The 7,596-nt window shown below is 47.7% G+C and overlaps 1 non-coding gene across 1 annotated transcript; it reads right to left on the minus strand.

Moving 5' to 3' along the window:
• Positions 1 to 6,790: 6,790 nt before the first annotated feature.
• TRNAE-CUC (transfer RNA glutamic acid (anticodon CUC)) lies at positions 6,791 to 6,862 on the minus strand. Its single transcript has one exon. It is a non-coding gene; the product is annotated as a tRNA-Glu (tRNA).
• Positions 6,863 to 7,596: the final 734 nt, after the last annotated feature.

The following is a 7,596-nucleotide window of genomic DNA, read 5'->3' on the forward strand; positions in this document are numbered from 1 at the left end:
ATGAATGCCTGGCCCATCGGAGACTGTTGGAGCCCAGGGTGGCCTGCGACTGCCAGTCGAGTTAGATCAAGGCCTTTTATAGTCTTCATGTGTTTTCTGCTTTTCCCTGGGCATTATTTTAAACCCCCTCCCCACTGCCTCTGAACAACTTATGTCTCCATTGTTTCTGTCTTGGTCTGTATGTTTTCACTGTTCAAGAGGTGTGTGGCAAACGGTTCATAGTTCTCAAGTGGTTCTACATGCCTGTATTGTAGTTTTCATGTGCATTATAAATAAACTCAGTAAAATTCATTCATTCATATAAGTTTTGTCTCTAATGTATTGATTTATGTAAATTTATGTAAATTTATTCAAAATTGAAATATAAATTAATTCTTTTTTTTTTTCCAGCTCCCGAAACAGTGTGGCCCTCCTGCCAAAATGTTTGCCCACCCCAGGATAAAGTTCTGTGTTTGTATACAGAAAACAGCATGTCAGAGAAATGGTGAGGCTAACCCTTTGCTCCTGACAAGCTAGTTTTGTGTGTGCAGAGTTTTTGTTGGATCTGTGCATGAAATGGACTGCAGCCCTGAAAAGCATATGCTATACTATATCTTTAAGGCTACAATCTTAATCACACTTTCCTGGGAGTAAGCCCCGTAGACTATAATGAGAATTACTTCTGAGTATACACTCATAGGATTGGGCTCTGTATGACTTTACTGAAAGACATATTGCAGCAGCAAGACATACTGTGCCTTTAAGATGACATAAAACTGTTGTTCTTTCCTACCACAGACCCAAGACTGCTTCCCTTTTGGATCTAGTAATGAGTATTCACGCCATACCTTCTCAGCTTGTTTCTGCACACCCTGGAAAGCAGCTCACAGCGAAAGCAAGCTCCGGAATAGTCTCACCAACTCTGACATTGAGAACATATTAGCAAATGTCTCTCCGTTTATAAAGTATGCATGAACAGTACAGGCAGAAGGCATACATTCCTGAATAAGCTCTGCTGAAATATACCCATTTGCTTTGTTTGCTTGAATGCAGCCAAAAAGACAAAGAAAGTCTGCAAGTTCTTTCTTCATGAGTTGCCTTGCCCCGGTTGATGCTGGTGGCAACAAGGCCTAACATAAAGCCTAAGCCAGACCCCAGCTAAAAAGACATGCACAAACAGTCTTTGAGAACCAGAGGACCATCTCTCAAGAGGTCTTTTTGTGAAAGGGGATTGGAGAAATAAGAGACCCATCTACACTCAAGACCCTTGCCCATGTTGGTGAGCTCTATCAACACTTTATGTTTCCCAATTGTAAGTTTGAACTATGTGAAGAAAGAATTACAGCGTGTTTGAAAAAAGCCTATTAGAATGAGGGCTCCAGACCCAGATGGCAACCCCCCTGCTCCTGTTTGGATTAGCCCCCTAATTCTCTTTGGCTGGCTCTTAAGAGTAGGTGGGATTCCATAATGTTAAGGGATAAAGGGGAAGGGAAGGAGAAACGGACTCTTCTCTCACAACATGCTCTGTTCATGTAGGCCAGCAATGGGGTAAGGTCTTTAATCACAGAAAATGGGATAAGCTGGTTACTTACTCTTATGCCAAAAAGGTGCTTAAGGGGAAATTTTAACTTGCCAGACTGCTAGGGGGGAAAATCCTTAATTTTTGCTAAACACACTTCACTGCTTTCAAGCCAGATAAGCTTGTTACTGCTGTTGGAAATCCTTTAGTTGAAATGTAGGGTGGCACTTTGACGAGAATAAAAGAATTAGCTTTTCATTTCTCCCTCCTTCCACATCTGTCTACCACTGATGGCTCTTACCCAAATGACACTCAGGGAGATGCAATGTAGGGCACATCAGTGTCAGGCTGTAAACATTCTTATTTGGCACCAAGGGGGTGTAGAGGTTGAGAGTCAGGTCTTACTCGGGTCAAATCTCACCTCTGTCATGAACCCACTAAAGTAGCCCTAGGCAAGCTGCTACCTCTCAGCTACAGATGTGAAAAAGCAAGCAGGGAGGGAGCTCTTATCCCACAGCTCACGTGAGAGGTCAAACAGTCGCCCTCACGCTAAGAGAAGTTGCATTGGGCCAGTGCGGGCTTCAACAAATCTCTGGAGGGCCAGAGGCTCATTGGAGACTGGGGGCTCCCTGAGGGCCGCATTGAGAGGCCTTGAGGGCCGCAAGTGGCCCCCGGGCCGGGGTTTGGGCACCCCTGATTTAGAGGGTGGGGGTTACCAAAATAGGGGCGTGCCTTCAGGAGTGGCCAGGTCGCTAGGTCACATGGGTCAAAGACATGCCTGCCTCCCCCAGATTTTCTCTTTAGTTGCTTGCCCCCAGGCTCCTGGTCTCTTTGCCTGGACTCCCACCTGCCCTGATCTTCCTCTCTGAGCCCCTTCCAGCTTCTCCCTTATGCCTCTTCTTTTTTTCCTTCTTTGAGGCCTTCACCCCTGTCCCTAAGCTGACCTGCTGTTCGCCTCTTATGCTCTCCTACTTCTTACCTCCCAGGCCCACTGTGGCACACTTGCTTGTTGTACATTTCTCTCCTCCTGGCTCCCACTGCTTCCTTGTCTCCCTTTCCCACTCTCCTCTAGCTGCTCCCACTAGCTCCACCATCTTCACTGCCTCCTCCTTCCTTGCCCTTTTTCCCTTTTGTGTTCTCCCACCCCCCACTCCCACGCACTCTCGGTGATACTGCTGCCAGCTGGTAGTGTCTCGTGCTCTGGGGTTTCTTGGCAATGGCATGATCACCATGCCCAAGTCCGTGGAGCCCTGGCCCTGGCTGAGTCCTCAAAGCAGCTTAAAATTTATTTATCAAGTACCACAGAGGACGATACTAATTGCTTTACGGGGTTGTTGCAAGGACCAGAAGTACCACTAGGGTTCGTGTCACCCCACTGACTTTTATTTATTTATATAACAGTACAGGTCACCCACAAAGAGAGTCTGGTCCAACAAGAAGCTGACGGAACATACCAAGATCCAGGTCTACAGAGCTTGCGTCCTGAGTACACTTCTGTACTGCAGCGAGTCATGGACTCTCCACTCACAACAGGAGAGGAAACTGAACGCTTTCCACATGCGCTGCCTCCGGCGCATTCTCGGCATCACCTGGCAGGACAAAGTTCCAAATAACACAGTCCTGGAACGAGCTGGAATCCCTAGCATGTATGCACTGCTGAAACAGAGACGCCTGCGTTTGCTCGGTCATGTCGTGAGAATGGATGATGGCCGGATCCCAAAGGATCTCCTCTATGGAGAACTCGTGCAAGGAAAGCGCCCTACAGGTAGACCACAGCTGCGATACAAGGACATCTGCAAGAGGGATCTGAAGGCCTTAGGAGTGGACCTCAACAGGTGGGAAACCCTGGCCTCTGAGCGGTCCGCTTGGAGGCAGGCTGTGCAGCATGGCCTTTCCCAGTTTGAAGAGACACTTGGCCAGCAGTCTGAGGCAAAGAGGCAAAGAAGGAAGGCCCATAGCCAGGGAGACAGACCAGGGACAGACTGCACTTGCTCCCGGTGTGGAAGGGATTGTCACTCCCGAATTGGCCTTTTCAGCCACACTAGACGCTGTTCCAGAACCACCATTCAGAGCGCGATACCATAGTCTTCCAAGACTGAAGGTTGCCAACAGAACAGGTCACCCAACAAATCAGTAACCAACACCCCCCCCCCCAAAAGAAACAGTTGCTAACTTAGGGTGCAATCCTAACCGGCACTTAGGCCGGCATAAGTGCCCTGGGAGGGTCACAAACATGCCGTCAAGCACATTTGCGCCTCTGTGGGAGGAAGCTGCATTGGCACATCTAGATGTGCTGATGCATGGAGCCCAGCAGAAGCCTCTGTGGCAGCTTCCACACTGCTGCTTTTGTCAGCGTACCCACGCCAACACAAGTGGCGAAGGTAGGCGTGGGGGGGGGCATGGAGGAAGCAGGAGGGAGGCGTTTCTGGGCAGGGGGAGGGCGGGCAATGGGTGGCCCCGGGGGCAGGTGCACGGGGAGCTAGGGGCAGAGCTGGGGCTCAGAGGTTATGCCGGATCCCAACCCTCATCCCTGGGGAGAACGGAGCAGCTTCAAGCTGCTGCGCTCTCTTTGGACTTGCGCCACCTCCAGAGGTGGCGCAGGTCAGAGGAGACCGATTGGGGCGAGCAGCCCTGACTCAGGGGTAAGGGGAAGAGCTTCCCCTTGCCTCTGTGGTCAACAACCTGCGTTGGATGCAGCACAAGCATCTGGCATAGCAGTGCCAGCACTTTCCGGCACTGGTATAGCAGTGCCAATGGGACACATGCTGTATCCTGCAGTTGGGTGTCACTCACAGAGGCCTCCTCAAAGTGAGGGAATATTTGTTCCCTTACCTCAGAGCTGCATTGCCCTTATGTCAGTGCTGGAAAGTGCTGACTCATACTAACACCTTATTGGTTCCCTACTGTGTTATAACAACACCTCATTGGCTTGCAGAACAATCAGTCTCATTGGCCAGTTTTGAACTAAGAAAATCAACTTTTTGTTACTTTAGGTGGTTGTGTTTTCTTTTGCTGGTCAATTGGCTATAACTTTTGATAGAATACAGATAACACAGCCCAACACACATTTTGCTTCCTTAAACGTTACACCAATTCCTGGGTGTTTTTGGGGTGCTGATTCCAAAAATGGCATCCGTTTTGCCCTCTCACATCTAGTTTTGGAGACACGGCATAGCTTCTTTAGGGAATGGTTCAAACCTACACCATGGCTTCCTCATGAGGAAGCTGCTTGAACCATTCACTAATGAGGCTGTATTATATCTCCAAAACTAGACGAGAGAGGGCAAAATGGATGCCATTTTTGGAATCAGCACCCCAAATTCACATCAAACCACCATAAAATTTGGGAAAAACTTTCTGACCCTCAATTTTATAGGCCTGTGTAATTTAACGTAACTTGTTTCATTATATTCTGCATTAAATAACCTATTTAATTATATATAACTATCGTATAATTCAAAAATACCAAGGTTTCCACAATTTTGGCCACTAGTGGTGTCACCCCCCCCTCCAGGGTGTCAGCTGGTGTGGTTTGCCCCCCCCGCCTCCTTACTACATAACTGGTAAGGACATAATAAGACATGTGAACTGATTCCCCAACTTTCAAATGGGTTAGAGTGCTTGAATTTTTGTCCTGCTTCTTTCTTGAGACATCAGTAGGTAATGTGCAGATGGATCCAATGCAGATTACCTTCAGATTAACCCTAATGATTTCACTGGGGCTTAGTGTCAAGGGCATGTGCATAGTACAACAATCTGGCATTGTTCCAAATTGTTCAGGGATACATTTATTCAGACCAGCGGTTTTCAACTGGTGTGCTGCAAGGCTGTCTCAGGTGTGCCACGGGATCAGAGGAGGCACCAGGAGGTGGGAGCTGCGGAGTGAGTGAGAAGGAGGGAGCCAGAAGCCGGCATGTAGTGAGTGAGTCTACTGAGGACACCAAGCTAATGACTGGCTGGCTGAAAAGTGCCCTTGAAAGTTCTTTTTCCTTGCCATACTTTGCCTGCAACTCCTCAAAGTGACCCTCCCTGCATTGCCTTCACCAACAAGGCACTTTTTGCCTTTTAGAGGAAGGGCATTGGGCCACAATCCTATCCACACTTACCTGGGAGTAAGCCCCATTGACTATAATGGGGCTTACTTCTGAGTAAACATGTATAGGATTGGGCTTTTGGTCACACTTTTTTTCTCAAATACAGGAGCAGGCAATTGGCACTTCTCCCTCCTCTTCTCCCCCACCCCACCCCCTTCCACAGGCATATTCCCCCCGTCACAATCACAGTTAACACCTCTCTTACTGTCCTTCCCTTCACTCCTCTGCACCTTTCAAAGGTTCAGAATCACTTGCCTCACCTTATCTCTCTCTTCCCCACCCCCAATTTAATCCTGCACTTGTTTCAATCATGTCTCCTCACTGCCCCTTACCCACATTTCTCCACTACATGATCAATCTGCCCTCTCTTTGCCAACACTTTCTGGCATAAGACTTTGAAAACGATTTGATCACTCTACTTCAAAACATTTTTCCTCCTTTCCAGAAACCACATATACTTCCCTCTCCCAGCTTCTTGTGAGTTTCTTTGTCATGTAATGATTTAATTGTATTAATTATGTTAATTAAAATTAACTATAATGTAGTAATTTAATGTAATTAAAAAACTGGTAGTGTGCCTTGACAATATTAGTGCCTTGTCAGTGTGCCGTGAGCGGAAAAATGTTGAAAATGGCTGATTCAGACCATAAGAACATTGAACTTGTTGGGTGCCATATTATCTTGATAAGTTGTAGTCTCTCTCCCCTTTAAAGCCCTTCACTGGCCAAGACTCCATACTTTAAACTGCCTCTCCCTCCGCGGCAGTTACAGACTGCGGGTCAGGCCCTGCTCCAATTGACTTCTCTTAGGGAAATTAAACTTCACCAGCAACAAGCACTTTACTGCTGCTGCCCTCAAGGGGAGTTGCTCCCCTCATCTTTTACTGTAAAGGATGCCCAATGTTTTTTTATCCTACAAGATGTTCAGCTGTTGAGATCTGCTGTGTAGTATTAATTATGAATTTTGCTATTTTAGATGCAAGCATTAATCTGATCTTTGTTTTAATATGATTTCCCCCCCCCAACCCCTGGGGAGCCACCCTGATCTGTGGACATGCACATCATCTGACAATGCCTTAAATAAAGATATGGGCTGATCTGTTAAGAGCATTTTGCATACTCAAGGTCCCAGTGCAACAGAAGAGGGAGCCCATGCCACAATTCCTTCCTCCTTTGGCTGGCAAGAGAAACCAAAAGCCTTCCCTGACTGGGAATCGAACCCAGGCCGTGGCAGTGAGAGTGCCAAATCCTTACCACTAGACCACCAGGGAGACAATGAACAAAAAACTCTTGCACTTCCTGCAATCACATCGCCTGACTCTAACATGGCAGAAGGGAAAAAAGGATGTTTTCTAAAGTTACATATCCAGTCCCCATATTGGCAGGGTGTTGCTGATAATTGAAATCAGGCCCTCTGGGATGCCAAGCAAGAGATTTAGCTCTAGACCAGGGAGACTGTGACATGGTGACCAGCTTGGCCCTCTGATCAATCCCAGTTGACACCCCCCCCTTCCAAAAAACCAAAAGGAGTGCTGTTTCGTGGGGGCCTTCAGACTATATGACTGCTACATCCATTGAACCAAGAGGGAGCATGCGGCACAGTTTTTTCCTCTCTTGGCTGGGGGGAGAGGCCAAAAGCCTTGCCTGGCTGAGAATTGAACCCAGGCTGTGGCAGTGAAAGCACCAAATCCTTACCACTAGACCACCAGGGAAGCAACAAACAAAGAGCGCTTGCACTCATTGCAGTCTTCTCTGCTTGACCTCCTTGCCCACATAAGTCCAATTCTGTCATAGCAGAGGGTTAAAAAAAGTCTTCCAAAGTTATAGACACTGTCCCCACAGTTGTAAGGTGCTGCTGGGGATTCAAACCCAGGCACTCTGGCCAAGCAAGAGTTTTTATCACTAAACCAGGGAGCCTGCCACAGAATGTCTAGCCTGCTGTGGCTGATCTCCCTCCCCCCAAGACCAAAAGAGGCTTGAACTGAGGTCCTTCAGACTGTGAGAC

Source organism: Tiliqua scincoides, chromosome 2 (assembly GCF_035046505.1).
Source record: "Tiliqua scincoides isolate rTilSci1 chromosome 2, rTilSci1.hap2, whole genome shotgun sequence".
Lineage (NCBI taxonomy): Eukaryota > Metazoa > Chordata > Lepidosauria > Squamata > Scincidae > Tiliqua > Tiliqua scincoides.